The sequence below is a fragment of the Macrobrachium rosenbergii genome, chromosome 5 (genome assembly GCF_040412425.1).
Source record: "Macrobrachium rosenbergii isolate ZJJX-2024 chromosome 5, ASM4041242v1, whole genome shotgun sequence".
NCBI lineage: Eukaryota > Metazoa > Arthropoda > Malacostraca > Decapoda > Palaemonidae > Macrobrachium > Macrobrachium rosenbergii.
In genome coordinates this window covers 37,985,490-37,997,989 of record NC_089745.1, presented here as the reverse complement: position 1 = coordinate 37,997,989, position 12,500 = coordinate 37,985,490, and the positions used below count along the sequence as shown (strand labels likewise).

Sequence of the window (12,500 nt, the reverse complement as noted above, 5' to 3'; positions counted from 1 at the left end):
ATCGCGATGGCCTGGCGATTGTGTGTGTGTGTGTGTGTGTGTGTGTGTGTGAGAGAGAGAGAGAGAGAGAGAGAGAGAGAGAGAGAGAGAGAGAGAGAGAGAAATTTGTCCATATGTTATCGCGATGGCCTGGCAATGTGTGTGTGTGAGAGAGAGAGAGAGAGAGAGAGAGAGAGAGAGAGAGAGAGAGAGAGAGAGAGATGATAACTCAGCAGTGTAGAAAAGGAACCTTCCATATCTCGACGATTTATAAATCCTTTGCCTTGTTCCTCCGTACGGAGATTTATAACTACGAGAAAAAGGCGTTTGCCTTTGCTTCCTAAGGAAAAGCGCGTGTGCGTGTATGTATGCGTGTGCGTGTGTATGAATATGCGTCTATGATTTGGCTAACACATCACCCCTTGTTTCGTCATTCGTAAAAACTCCTCCTGCCTATCGTTCTCTTTATCTCTCTTATGTCTACCACCGTTACCTTCCAGCGACATTGGTGTAATTGAAAGGAGCGTTCAGACCGAGTTGGAGCTGGAAGAGAGAGGGCGTTGGAAGCGAGAGGGAAGCACTGCAAGAAAGAGGAAAGCGTTGGAAGAGAGAGAGGACCGCTGAAAGAGAAAGGGAAGCGTTGGAAGAGAGAAGGAAACATTGTAAGAGAGAGCGAAGAGTTGGAAGAGAGTGGGAAGCGTTGGAGAAGATTGGGTTAGAAGAAATCCTGTAATGGGAGAAATGGAATGAAGGAAACAGTAGATTTACCTGTGCAGAGGTGTTTGTCACGGGACATATTTTGTTTTTAGAAATCTCATTTAAGGAGAATGCATTTTCATGCCAGTGTAAATATATATATATATATATATATATATATATATATATATATATATATATATATATATATATATATATATATATATATATATATATATATAAATTAGCATTCTCAACTAAAAGAGCCAAAATTAGTAGAACGTAAAAATATTCCAAATTACAACAGCACTGAAGAGATTTGCTCCTGATAAAAATACAGACCATGTAATTATTAAGAGGAAACTTAGGCTGTAGTAGTAACCAAGCTTATACTATATTAGTGAGAGAGAGAGAGAGAGAGAGAGAGAGAGAGAGAGAGAGAGAGAGAGAGAGAGAGAGAGGACCAGTCAGTTCTTAAGATGAGAATGGTTGATTTACTAATTGATTCTATACAAAGAACTGGCGTCGCAATATCCAAGGATCTGAAGATGAGGTTGACAGTGAGGCAGAAGCTTTGTAAATGGACAGAAACGTAAGAGGGCAGACCCATCTGAACTTTTTTTGTCTTCACTTGCCCTGTCTCAACTAGTGTTTGTATAAAAGTTCAAACTCAGGAAGGTATACACATACATGTCATAGTGTACCGTTGTAACTTAAAAATATTAAACTATTTATTGCTGCTTATCATGTATACTTGTACATGTAATATCGTACTATGATAAGTTATACATACATACATACATACATGCACACACTCACACACAAACATATATATATATATATATATATATATATATATATATATATATATATATATATATATATATATATATATATATATATATATATATATATATATATATATATATATATATATATATATATATATGCATATATATACATACATATATATATATATATATACATATATATATATACCTACTTGTACATATAATAATATATACCTTAAAAACCTAAATATATTCATTTATTTATCTCTGTTTATCATTCTAAATATATTCATTTATTTATCTTGTCATTCTCATTCCCATTCCCCTTCTTAATAAGGCGAAATGAAAACATACCTAACGACACTGTTTTTACATGAAACCTGCAATAAAGAGTACTTGCGAGGGGAAATATATCAAATTTCTCGCGTGATCCCAAGAGGAAATATGAACTACAAAGAAAGCCTCTTTATATTCTTTAATATACTGTTAGATAATAATGGCTTAGTGGAAATGGCTTCAATGATAATGGAATTTCTCCGAACAACGTTGAAAGTCAAAAGGCAATTCTTGAGAAAATTAAATTAATTTTTCCAACCACTTTCTTCTATTATATACTGTAAATAACTATATATTAAAATGCTTGTCAACATGTCTGTGTATAATATATAACTTTGGAGGATATATTTGTGATTAAAATGCCAAAAAATATCCTCTCATACAGGTGAAACTGGAGTGCTATAATTGTACCAAAATATTAAATAATCGAGTAATTAAAACTAATTATTTTCGTTTCTTTTACAGGTTTTGTGGAGATGAACGGCACAGGCGTCTGAATTGAACGGTAAATATAAAAAATGTAGCTTGTATTAATGGAAGAAATTAAAACTTGTTTATCGAAGCAACTGGTTTCTACTACAATAAACACACATAAACACACACACACACACACACACACACACACACACATATATATATATATATATATATATATATATATATATATATATATATATATATATATATATATATATATATATATATATGTGTGTATGGATATCTTTTACTGTAATACTCCCGTATAATATAAAGATAAAAAGGCCCATAAAACACTATTTGAACGCTGCAACCATATATTTCGAGCACTTCCTTCTGTGACCCTGTTCACTGGTAAAATATGGACAGATGAAATGTTACAAGAGTATATATACAAAGCATCTGTAGGTGTGGCATTAAGTCTCCGATGAAAAGTTCATATTGCTGGTTTGATTGATGATAGCAGATTCCAGCATCTTTCTTTTGTACAGACAGCTACTTTTGAAACCTGCTCCACCCTGCTCCATTTATGGAATGGCCTTTATCCCTAATATGTAGGAAAATCCCCGAACTCTCCAAAGAATACCGTACTGATCAAAAGATCAGTACGGTGCTTTATTAATCTTTGCAGGAGGTATCTACCTGTCTCCCCCACATAAATCTCATTACAATTGCTGCACGGAATCTTGTAAACTCCAGCTTCTTCCCCTTTTTTATTAAAGTGTATACATTAATAAGCGAACTCCTGATGGATTTGGGATAATGGAAAATAAGAGGATTGTTAGACCTGAGTTGTTCTGTGGCTTTTTGGATGTTTTCGCCGTACGGAAGCTTTATTTTGTTGTTAAAATCTATTTGTCTGTTGTGAGTGGAACCTCTGTAGTATATTTTATTCACTTTGTTAATAGCCCTCTCGATAATGTCTCCATAAAGATCATGGTAGGGTGCAACTTATACCTCAGGGAGCTTAGAATATGTTCAAATGGGTACCTAGATAAAGAACTCAACATGATCTGCCAACACCTAACGCAACTGCTCTATCCACCACACATGATCGAGAGGGCTATTAACAAAGCGAATAAAATATACCACAGAGGTCCCACTCACAACAGACAAATAGATTTTAACGACAAAATAAAGCTTCCTTACGACGAAAACATCCAAAAAGCCACAGAACAACTCAGGTCTAGCAATCCTTTTATTTTCCATTATCCCAAATCCACTGGGAGCTCGCTCATTAACGTATACTTAAATAAAAAGGGGGAAGAAGCTGGAGTTTACAAGATTCCGTGCAGCATTTGTAATGAGATTTACGTGGGGGAGATTGGTAGATCCTTCTCGCAAAGATTAATAGAGCACAAAAGATCAGTGCGGTATTCTTTGGAGAGTTCGGGGATTTTCCTACATATCAGGAGGACATTGGAAATCGGATGATATCAGCGGGTTAATCCTCAAGTCTCTTCTCAAGCAGGTATTCCAGGCAACACGACCACCAGACTCATCACCAAACGGGACTTAATGAGGCCAAAAACCACTAGGGAATTGTTTATTTTCCCTCCTTCTTGGGAAATGGACACCTGCATACCATCGGAGACCTAATACCACACCTACGTATGCTTTGTATATACTATTGCAACTTTTAATTTTTCCATATTTTACCAGAGAACAGGGGCACAGAAGGAAGTGCTCGAAATATATGGTTGTAACGTTCAAATAGTGTTTTATGGGCCCTTTTATCTTCATATATATATATATATATATATATATATATATATATATATATATATATATATATATATATATATATTATATATATATATATATATATATATACATATATATATATATATATATATATATATATATGTGTATATATATATACTGTATATTATATAATATATATTTATACGTGTTAATATATATATATATATATATATATATATATATATATATATATATATATATATATATATGCATACACATATATATATATATATAAAATATATATTTATACATGTGTGTTAATATATATATATATATATATATATATATATATATATATATATATATGTATATTTATATAGAATATGTCTACATACTGTATATATGTGTGTGTGTGCGTGAATTCTCCTCACATCACCGTGACATTTTTTATTGATAAACATTGCGGTACGAATGTCGTTTAATATATAATTACAGAAGTCTCATGTAATAATTTTGTAATTTATAGCGATTCCAGAAGTGCTATAGAAGCTATTCAAAGCTACAATCGAAAAAATAATATTGTACAACATATAAAGTTCTCAATCCATAAATTGTATAATAAGGGAAAAAATATTGAAATATGCTGGATCCCTGCCCATGTAGGGATTAAGGGAAATGAAGAGGCTGATAAAGCAGCTAAAGAAGCGGTCCACATGACAAGAACAAATGTAGACATCCCTATCAGTGACTATACAAGATATATAAAAACAGTCATTGTAAAAAAATGGCAAAATATATGGAACGAAGAACTTGAAAATAATAAATTAAAACAGATAAAATCCAGTGTTGGAAAATGGAGTTCGTCATATCAGAGAGAGAGACACGCACAAGTAATTCTGACACGTCTTCGAATAGGCCATACTCGTTTGACACATGGGCACTTAATGAACAGTCCATGTGGCCCTCTTCCCAAATGCCCAGATTGCAATGTGCTGACAACGGTTAAGCATATACTGTGTGAATGTCCAAAATATAACCTGCAGCGATTATCAAATTTTGGAAATAGACAGATAGAAGAAATTTTGTCAGAATCTTCAACATTCTCAATAGTGCCCATTTTAATGTTCATGAGAAGCTGCGATAATTGGTAAAATATAAGAAATCAATCAATCAGAATAATGAATTTCAAAACAAGTAAATTTTATGATTTTACTTAGTTTATTTTGAATTTTAATATACCTTTTTAGTGAGTATATATGGAAGCATGAGTTTAAATGTATTTATTGTGTGAGTGTGTTCCCGTATGAAAGCATATGCCTTTTTACAGCTTTTAATTTCATTTTCATTTTCGTTCATTCATCATTGACAAGTGACCTATTAGGTCCCAGGGATAGGCTTCTAGCCTAGACTTGTCATTCCATCCTAATCCTTCGGGCCAGCCCTATGAGAGCTAATAGCCAGCTCAGTGGTCTGGTTAAACTATTTCAATAATAATAAACTCGCATAAATATAGTAAAGTTCAGGATTTTTTTTTTAAATCCACATCCATACCATTTGGCGCTGATTCTGACAGAAAATCATATCAAGAATACACACCATTCGGTGAGTCCCGCATATGTATGCAATACGTGTTCTGTACCAATTGCAATGTCTAACTTTGTACTGGGAATGAATAAATCCCCCTGGTGCATACTGCGCTAAAATTTACATAACAAATGCCGTCCTCTGCGGACAGCCCTAAATGAATTCAGAGGGCAGGAGTTTCCCAATGATTTGCTTTTGCTTAAACAATAACAGTTCCTCGTCAAATTAGGTTTGCTGGGAGTTTTATCTCGGCTACAACTAAAATATAGAATAGTCTCCTTAGTGCAGTTGTGGAATCTTATTATCTCCAAATGTTTAAGCGAGGAGCAAATTCATTCTTGCTCTCTTTTGCTGACGTCTCCTGAATTTCAGGTGCATCGGTTTTATTTTCTATTCCCCTGTATTCATTTGTTTATCACCTTTTCCCGTAACTTGTCTTTGTCTCCGAATGCTGATTTCCCTTTGGAGCCCTCTTGGGTTTACTGTAGTCTGCTGACGCTGCCCATAATAAGGGTTTTTAGCCGAGGTTCAATTAAAGAAAGAGAGAAAAAGTAAAATCAATGAGAATTTAAACGAGTTTGAAACTCTATTTCAAGGCTAAGGACTAATCGTCTCGGCGTTACTTCATGAGTGTTTAGTTTTTCTGGCATTTTTTATTTATATATTGAATTATTTATCTTTTTATCTATTTATTTATTTAATTATCTAACCACTTATCTATTTATCTTTTATTTATTCTTATCTTCCGTTTTTTGCTAGAAGCATCGGTAATGGCGTCGTTTCGTGAAGGGCTTTTACTTTCCTAAACTCATTTGGCCTTATCTGGTTATTTACTTTTTACTTATTTATTTAGTCAACTATTTATTTATTTAATTACTTATTTTATGTATTTAATTATTTATTAATTTTCTTTTTTTGTTTTTACTTTTATTTTTTGCGGAGAGCATCAGTATTGGCTCACGCCTGCGCAATAGTTCTGTTTATTTGTCTATTGATTTATATATAACTATTTATTAATTTATTCATCTATTTATCTATTTATTTATTTATTTTTTTAGCCTGCGGAAAGCATTCGTAACCGCCGCCCCAGCGCATGCGCTGTGGTTCTGTTTATTTATATCTATTCATTTATCGTTCCTTTATTTATTCACTCGTTCACCTGTTCATCTGTTAATTTATTTATTTTTGCGGAAAGCATCGGTAACAACCCTCGTGCCTGTGCTGTAGTTCTATTTATTTATCTTTTATTCATTCATTCATTCGCCTATTTATCTATTTATTTATTTATTTTTGCGGGAAGCGTCAGTTATGACTCGCGCGTGCGCTGTTGTTCTATTTAATTATTTATCTTTTATCCATTCACCTATTTATTTATTTACCTCTGCGCGAAGCATTCGTAACCACCTTCGCGCATGCGCTGTAGCTCACGATCGCTTCGAGCGGCCGACGAAGGCTGGGGACCTGGCAGGCCCCAGTCTCCGGAGATAAGGGAGGTTCCCCCAGACACACCTGATGGGAGGCAAAGGATCGTTTGTCATCCTTTCTTTCCCGTGAAGGCATCATTAGTCTCTCTCTCTCTCTCTCTCTCTCTCTCTCTCTCTCTCTCTCTCTCTCTCTCTCTCTCTCTCTCTCTTGCCGCCAGCATTTGGGGGGAAAATAGGTGTTTGTGTGGTTTGTGTTTTGTTCCCCGAAATCGTTAGTGAGCAAATGGAAACACTTTGCCCAGACTGTTTTTCTGGAATGTTTGGACGATGGCGTTGAGGTAACTGGTCTTTGTGAGGTGTATGAACTGTTAGCCGGTTTTCTACCATCTGTAGAGTGTACTAGATGAAAGAAATAGGTATTACTGACGGATTAAATCAGGATATATTTATACATTTATGAATATATACATATACATATAAAATACGTATATATATATATATATATATATATATATATATATATATATATATATATATATATATATATATATTATATCTATATATATATATATATATATATATATATATATATATATATATATATATATATATATATGTTAAACACACACACACATACATATATAGATAGATAGATATATATAGATAGATAGATAGATAGATAGATAGATACAAGTGTATGCATGTATGTATATACTGTATGTATTTATGAATGTTTGCATGTAATGCCTACAGTGCACAGCGTGAGGTGCACTGACGGCACCACCACTCTCAGGGGGTAAAATATAAAAGTAAAAGGATGGAAAAGGGGAAATAGGAAAAAATATTGCGTAAAAGCACATAAAAAAACATGACAACGATATTAAAATTCCTACAAGTTCAGTGACCTATGAATATATAACCATAGTTGTCTGATATATTCGTCATAGCAGTGTTTATATATCAACACTGCCATGAAGAATATATTGATTTATTACCTTATATTAAATATCAGGGGCGAAACTGCAATAAATCAATTTGGCACCTTGATAACTTCAATCACTGTACATTCGCGAAGAAATAACAGAAGAACGTCAGTGAGAAATTCTTGACAGAACTACGCTTCAGAAAAAGTGATACAGCGGCTCTTGAAAGAGATTTAGTGCACGACTGAATTTCTCTGCCAACAAAGGGGAGGCCAGTCAAAAGAATTCACCCGTGAGTTTCCCATGAGTTTTCCAATAGTTCCCAATGAGTTAACCATGACTTCCTCATGAGTTCCCCATTAATTTCCCATGAGTTAACCATGAATTCCCCTTGAGTTAACTATGAATTCCCCATGAGTTAATCATGAATTCCCCCATGAATTCCTCATGAGTTCCCCATTAATTCCCCATGAGTTAACCATGAATTCCCCTTGAGTTAACCATGAATTCCCCAAGAGTTAGCCATGAATTCCTCATAAGTTCCCCATGAATTCCCCACGAGTTCCGCATGAACTCCCTATGATTTATAGGAGTAATTTCTCACTGCAGAAGGCAGCCCAGGGCTAGAGCAACTTCAGTCAAAGTCAGAAGTGTCGACGATGTTCTAGAGTTTATGGTGCGTATTTGAGATTCTGATCCATTTTAATACAGTTCCCAGAATGTCACTGTATATTATCATGCGTCCAGTATTGTCATGACGTAAAAAAAGCGGTACGCTAAGTACCAAGTTTATGGCATAGGTCAACCAAGGTACACCCACCAAAGAAACCGATGTCGCCTCGCCAAACCTTGCTGGGAGAGATCATGTCCTTCTTGCTCTGAACGGCAGCTGAAGTTCCAACTACCAATGCATAGTTACGATGGTACGAATGAGAGGAGGGAAATTACTAAATTCAGACAAAAAAGTGCAATAATGACTGAAATATATTTCAAGGGGAGAGAGAGAGAGACCTTACCTTACCTTACAGACCTTACAATTCGTTCCAACTGCCCCAGGTCCCTCAGTGAAGATGTCTACCAGAGAGTTGCTAACGCATCTTCCGGTATATTTTGCATCTTCCAGTCTTGGATGGTCTGGGATGCATCTTAGATATTTGTCGAGCTTATTCTTAAACACATCTACGCTCACTCCTGTTATGTTCCTCAGATGAGCTGGTAGCGCATTGAATAGAGATTATCGATGCTGGTGCGTGGTGGATTAATGTCCTGTGTGCTTTCCTTAATTTTCCTGGTATAGTTTTTGGCAATTAATCTACCTCTGAAATTTTAGTTCCATGATATTTTCGGTAATTTTCTATCTGTTTCCATGCTTGAATTACCATGTAGAGAGAGAGAGAGAGAGAGAGAGAGAGAGAAATTTTATTCTTTTAAGAAATGTAGTCGTATTTTATTTCGATATTAATTATCTCTTTTAAGCACCGAGCACGTGGGGGTGGGGGGTAAGAGGATATTATGATAAGGAGGTTAAAGGTGGTGGGCAATGGGGTGATGTTAATGTAGGGCTTGACGAGATTCGCTTATCAACATATTTGAAGTGGCGATATTAATACCCTTATTGATAACAGTTAATATCAATTATTCCAATTCGCCATGAAGACATAGATATGTATCATTATAGCATTACTTATATCATCGTTTACGTTCTGAATAGTTTTGAGGGAAAGTGGGGGGACCTGGTTTTCCGACGAGGGAGTTTGCGACACAGCCATGGACGATGCGTATCCCAAAAGCCAGTAGCTGAGTAGTTTTGACGGCTGGGGATTTGCAGCCTCTGTGTAACTTTATTAGCTGGTAAACACGATTATCTATATTACGGCAATCTCCACCATATTGTTGTCTTCTTTAGTCTATATAATATATACTTATATATGGCATTTTTTTGTAGAGATGGCGGCGGCAAACAAAGACAACTCTGTTGAGCATATAACTCAAAGAGGTCGGATCGTTGGTGAGTGGGAGCGTGGTGTTCCAACACGAGATATTGCCGTGAGCGTTGGAGTGTCAACTCGCATAGTCCAAAGGTGGATATCAAGATGGCGGGAAGAGGGAACATTGGCAAATAGACCTAGGAGAGGACGCCCACGCATAACAACACGACAACAAGACGAACAAATCATTGCAGCATCCATAGACGACCCCCTTAAAACCTCAGTAACCAGCACGCAAGAATTGCATCTCCCGTGCACTCCACAGACAACCAGACAGCGACTGAGGGAGCATGGGATCAGGTGCCATGTTCCGGCGTCAAAGAGGAGTCAAAGGAATGGCATCGTGACACTCGTCTGGGCTTTGCTCTGCAACATGTTTACGATATCGATGACTGGAAAAATGTAATCTTCAGTGATGAAACTTACTTTACATCGATAGAGTCCAGAGCAATGCACGTCTGGCGACGCATCGGCACAAGATACGATGATAGAAATATTCAGGAGGAGCTAGGAGTGGGAGGTCGTCCTCGAAGTCGACCACGAGGTCGTCTTCGAAGTCGACCTCGAGGTCGTCCTCGAAGTCGACGTCGAAGTCGTCCTCGAAGACGACCTCGAAGGCGTCCTCGAAGTCGACCTCGAGGTCGTCCTTGAAGTCGACCTCGAAGCCGTCCTCGACGTCGAAATCGAAGTCGACCTCGAGGTCGTGCTCGAAGTCGTCCTCGAAACCGTCCTCGGGCTCGTCCTCCTCGAAGTCGTCCTCGAAGCCGTCCTTGAGCTCGTCTTCGAAGTCGTCCTCGAGGTCGCCGTCGTCGACCTTGTCGTTGTCCTGGAAGTCGACCTCGAGGTCGTCCTCGAAATCGACCTCGAAGACTTCGAGGACGATTTCGACGACGACCTCGGGGTCGACTTCGAGGACGAGCTCGACGACGACTTCGAGGACGATCTCGAGGTCGACTTCGAGGACGACCGAGAGGTCGACCTCGAGGTCGTCCTCGAAGTCGACCTTGTGGTCATCCTCGAAGTCGACCTCGAGGTCGTCCTCGAACTCGTCCTCGAAGTCGACCTCGAGGCCGTCCTCGAAGTCGACCTCGAGGTCGTCCTCGAAGTCGACCTCGAAGTCGTTCTTGAAGTCGACCTCGAAGTCGACCTCGAGTCTTCTTTCTAAAAACAGAAGTATTAAAAATTCCATTATCCCTAGTAACAAGAACGTCTAGGAAAGGCAACTGATTATTCAGTTGCCTTTCCTAGACGTTCTTGTTACTAGGGATAAAGTAAAAGTCTTCGAAAGAAGACTTTTATATTTAGTTGCCTTTCCTAGACGTTCTTGTTACTAGGGATAATGGATTTTTTAATACTTCTGTTTTTAGAAAGAAGACTTTTACTGGTTTAGGATCCAATTACTATAGTTCCTGTTTTTATGATTTTAAACTTAACTCTATTTTTACTCTCCTCCACCGGGCGTTCTTTATTACATCGAACTGGCAATTCTTCCATCAAGAAATTGGTTTCCTTTCTGAATATTTTATGAATAACTACTTCCCACAGAATTTGTTTTTTAAAAAGCTCCTTATGTTCCTTAACAAACAATTCATGAACATCGCCAAACCTTGTACAGTACCAAAATTAGCTTTTTATGCCAAATTTCCATTTTTACGTGATGATTCTTTTCGACAAAGGTTCGCACAAATTGTCCATAAACATTATGGTGCCATTAATCTAAAATTAATCCCTAAAAATCCACTAACGATTGGTTCCTTTTTCAGATACAAAGATCGATTAAACCCGCTTTTGACCTCTAACGTGGTATATAAGTATACTTGCGCTAAGTGTAACTCTGGGACATATGTCGGATCCATGAGGAGGTTACTGAGGGTCAGAATCGACTCCCATCGGGGATTAAGTTTTCGGACTGGCTGTAGGCTCTCCAATCCAGAGCATTCAAGCATAAGAAACCATTCAAAAATTTGTAAAACATATATTAATAGAAATGATTTCTGTATCATAGGCCAAACAACTAATGCATGCGAACTGCCTATCCTGGAATCATTGTTTATTAAACAACTAGTTCCGCAGTTAAATGCCCAGACCTCCTCCACTCAGCTCTATCTGAGTTAACTTTTTATTTATGCATTCTTTCATCTGCCTTCTGGTATAAGGTCGGTTAGCGGTCTTTGATTTTGCTTTTATGTCTTTTTTGTCTTTGTTTTTTTCGTTTTTTTTTTTTGTATTCTAACTGTGCTGTATTTTATGAATTTTATTGATTTTTAGAGCATTTTTAAAGTAATTTTATTCATTATTTAACAGATTCCCTGATGATGTAATAAAGTTATTTATTACGAAACGTTGGAAATAAAGAATTGCGCTAAGATTAGTACATTTCCATGGTCCACCTTCGCGCTGATGTGTGCCACTGGCCGTCGCCTACTTCTGATATATATATATATATATATATATATATATATATATATATATATATATATATATATATATATATATATATATATATATATATATATATATATATATACATATATATATATATATATATATATATATATATATATATATATATATATATATATATTAATATCCATCACC

The 12,500-nt window shown here is 36.3% G+C and overlaps 1 protein-coding gene and 1 long non-coding RNA gene across 20 annotated transcripts in view; one reads left to right on the top strand and one right to left on the bottom strand.

Annotated features, from left to right (window-relative positions):
- Positions 1-12,500, bottom strand: part of LOC136838671 (uncharacterized) — a 526,494-nt gene that overhangs the window by 196,105 nt on the left and 317,889 nt on the right. The gene's annotated exons all lie outside the window — the stretch shown is intronic.
- Positions 1-12,500, top strand: part of LOC136838668 (GTP-binding protein GEM-like) — a 282,807-nt gene that overhangs the window by 177,587 nt on the left and 92,720 nt on the right. For all 18 annotated transcript variants that reach the window (XM_067104023.1, XM_067104040.1, XM_067104036.1 and 15 more), the window contains one exon: positions 2,268-2,307. The gene's annotated coding sequence lies outside the window, so the exon portion shown is untranslated. The remainder of the gene's footprint in view (positions 1-2,267; positions 2,308-12,500) is intronic.